The sequence below is a fragment of the Lipotes vexillifer genome, unplaced genomic scaffold (assembly GCF_000442215.2).
Source record: "Lipotes vexillifer unplaced genomic scaffold, Lipotes_vexillifer_v1.1 scaffold7, whole genome shotgun sequence".
In the NCBI taxonomy this organism is placed as follows: domain Eukaryota; kingdom Metazoa; phylum Chordata; class Mammalia; order Artiodactyla; family Lipotidae; genus Lipotes; species Lipotes vexillifer.
The window spans coordinates 4,405,794-4,409,893 of record NW_006792683.1 but is presented as its reverse complement, the minus strand read 5'-3'; positions in this window follow the sequence as shown (position 1 = coordinate 4,409,893).

Genomic DNA, 4,100 nt, shown 5'->3' with positions numbered 1-4,100 from the left:
ACGAATGCTTGCCATTTAATGAGGTGTTCGTTGAGTATTCAAAGAACATTGCAAGGAATCAAAGGAGAAAGTTACTGGGTAGCGAGGTCATTGTATCAATGCCAAGGTCTGCGGTCTCAAATTTAGGTGAGTTGAATTTAGACTTTTCCAAGCTTGTGGTTTTTATTAAAACTTAACCACATCCAGCATTTGATGTAGACTGCAGAGAGACACTGTAAATAATTCACAGAAAAACCTAAGCTGGACCTTTATTTCTTCCAGGATGCTGAGAGCAGTCGAGGTACCGAGCGTCCTAAATTCAACAGACTATTCAAGCAACGTGATGACAGACACAGGAATCCTTGGGTCATCTAACAAAATATCTTATAAAGAGGAAAGGAAAGGTGTGAATTATCATCATTACCAAAACACGGTCCTTGGACCAGCATCACTGGCACAGCTTCATAGCTGAGTAGATCGATGCTCAGGGTCCCACCCCGGAAAGCTCCTGAATTCAAATCTGCAGTTTATCAACACCCCCAGATGATTCAAATGCACCATTACAGTTTGAGACACACTGATCTAGTTTAATTCCATTATTTTTCAGGTGAAAAAACTGAGTGCTACCAAGGAGCCAAACTCAAAGGCTCATGTTCCACAGAGACAAGATTAAAATACAAATGGGAAAATATAAAGGGACTAATACAAAATAGCTTTACTCACGGAGTTCTGAACTACCACTGTGCATATTAATATTTTTTGTGGTTATAAGTGGGAATTAGAGGTGATGTTGAAATAGGAAGTAACTTCAGCTTTTCTGTAACCAGTTGAACCCCATAATCAATATACTCCTAGCCACCCTTATCTCTACGAATGGGATAAAATGTCTTGGGCAAAATGTATTTCCTTAGTGAGGGCAATTTTCCTAGCATCAGTTTTTTTCCCCAGTCTTCAGGTACAACTGCCAAAAATAAAATTTTTTTTTAGGCTGTTTTCTCCATGATATGATAATTACTGCCATATTTTAAATGTAACCCTCTTCTAAAAGTATAAATGCGAAATGCAATATCTTAGCTGTACACTATGATTATCAATCATTTCCATTGCTCAACTGATTTTCCAAACAGTATCAAATCAGCTAGGTATTTATTAGAATTTTTTTCTCTTTTCCTTTTGGAGGACAGAAGCATTTATATTTTCATCCACGGGAGAGATAAAGCCATTATAGGTTATTTAAACATGGTTGGTCCCAATTCTAACTTCATGGGAGGGGTTCATGATTAATTAGTATTTAGAAGCAGATTGAAAATTGAAATAGCTCCCTGAATGCTTAGAGATAAGTAATTAGGTACAACAGTTTGCCTGAAAAACGCGACGCTTGTTAGTGTTTAACAAAGCTGAACAGAATAATAGCTGTTGACCTGTGTCTTAGTCAATTCAGCCTGTTATAACAAAAATACCACAGACTGGGTGGCTTAAACATTGATTTCTGGACAGTTCTGGACGCTGGTAGTCCAAGATCAGGGTCTGATGAGGGCTCACTTTGCGACTTCTCACCGTGTCCTTACACCACCCAGCGTGAGAGCAAGCTAATCCCATTCATGAAACTCTACCCTCATGACCTAGTCACTTCCCGAAGGCCCCATCTACTCTGGGGAGTAGAATTTCAACCTGTGAATTTTGGGGGCGACACAAACATTCAGTTCATAACAACATCCAGCTCTAGTTGCCTGAATTCATACCCACATTGCGTAAGAGAATTTGGTTCGATTTGTCCATATCACGTAATAGATTGTTATCCATCTCTTTTCTCAGCACGTTTCCTTCTGCATAAAAGATTCACCTGGGGGCTTCCCTGGTGGCGCAGTGGTTGAGAGTCCGCCTGCCGATGCGGGGGACACGGGTTCGTGCCCCGGCCCGGGAAGATACCACATGCCGCGGTAGCGGCTGGGCCCGTGAGCCATGGCCGCTGAGCCTGTGCGTCCGGAGCCTGTGCTCCGCAACCGGAGAGGCCACAACAGTGAGAGGCCCGCGTACCGAAAGAAAAAAAAAAAAAGATTCACCTGGAATATTTTCAACTCTTACTGTGTACCCAGCAATGTAGTGGGTGCTTCCACTTACATTATCACACTGACTGTTCAGCCCGTGTTTACCTCTTAAATTGACCATGAGTTTCAAGATTCTAAAAACAATGATCCTCATCTGGGATTTATTCCAAAGAAATTTTTTTTTCCTCACTCAAGTGACTTATTATTTGAGAATTCCTGATGGTCTATGGCTAAAGACTGATCAGCACTACTGGAAAAAGATGGAAGACCAGAGACACTTCCAGGAACCCATGGTCCCTTCAGACCACCGTATCCCTAGCGGCTCACTATGCATGTATTTTTGCAGAGGATGGTGGATGCTGTGTAGGAAATTACCATCAGAGCTGGAATTATCATTCCGGAGCCAACCTCTCAAGGTCTTCTTCAGAAAGAATATTTTGGCTTCAGTTATTTGTCCTTGACAAAATGAAACATGATATTTCCCAAGACTTTGCAAAAGTTGGATGCTTTCTGCACCAAATGGGCTGTGTATTGACCCAAAAAAAACTAAGCCATTTTTCTGAGGAAGAGTTATCAAGCACAAAGAAGTTCCATTTAAACTGAAGTTACATAGACAAACACACATGGCATGCCCCTCTCTTATCCCCCGAAACCCAAGGCAGGGAGACTAGGAAGCAAAAAGTGATGGAGGGAGGAATTCAACCTACATCCCAGCTCTTCAGAATTACCCAGCTCTTCGGGTCTATAAGGAAGGATGGAAAGGGTTTTCTGAGTCAAAAATGGAGCCTGAATTATGGTATGTCAGGAGGCACGAGGAAAACATGAGTCCTCGAAAGGTTTGGGGGTATTACTAGAAGGCTTACATTTAGGTTATAATGTGACTGATCTATCTCATTTTATTCAGTCTTATGGATGATATTTGATTTAGAGTTTTTACAACATGAATCTTAGTAGTCTTGTCGATGACACGGTGCTTAATTCCCTGAAGGCTTCACCTTTTTAATATATCTTTCATCACTGTATTATAGTCTGCCCGGTGACAGACATCTTTCTGAAGATAATTATATGCTTCTGGTATTTTTTTTTTATTCTTCAGTAACTTCCACAGTGTTTGAAATCTACAGTCTTTACTCTTTTATCTAATATGGCATAGTATTTTTCCTCATGAAGAGTTCTTTCATAAAAAGACCTTAAAGTTCTTTACAGATATTAATTAATTCTCTCACCAGGAATTTACCTATTTTGCCTCCTTGCGAAACCGAGGCAGAAAGCAAAGTGACATATTGAAATCACATAAAGGCTTAGCACCAGAGCTCAAATGATTATCCAGGGGAATAAATTCTCACTGTTATCTTCAGAAAGAAATTGTATTCCGAACTTGACGTAAATAATGGTGATCAAAAAAAATCAAATCACGAAGTAGAAGAGACCTGCAAAATTTCACTTCACTGAGTTGCACACCTGCAGAGAAACTTATTCTTAATGAAGATTTAGTCGCTAAGGCTTACAGTGAAACTCATATTACCAAGATTTTATTACCGTGCACATACACACACCCAGCAGGATTTTTAGTACCCTACTATGAAGTGTTATTTGAAATCATTAAAACTAAACTGCACCTGTCAAAATAAATCAACCAATACATTTAGTGATTCGGAATCCCTGACTCTTTTATCTTTTCTATACATTCATTAATTCTTAATATTCTTTCCCATCATTAGAGTTTCATTTCCAAGTATGCCTGTCCTATAAAAATAGTGTGTTAAAATGAAATTGGGTATTTAATGCCCAATTCCGTCTGTGGATTCATCTGGGTTGAGCTTTGTCACACAGTATGTGCTTACCATGCTGCTATAGGGTTTTCCTCCTATAAAATGTTTTACAGTTTTACACTGTAAAAGTCAATCCAGCTGACAGATCTTGGCTGTTGCCTTTATGTATGTCTGTGTGATTTAACATGTTTCTGATTAACAATGGAGCTTCCTGATGCTGTCAAAATAAGTAAAGTACGAAATGCCTTTCTAGAAATGACTATTTTTAAAAGAGAGATTAAATAAACAAGCCATCATTCCT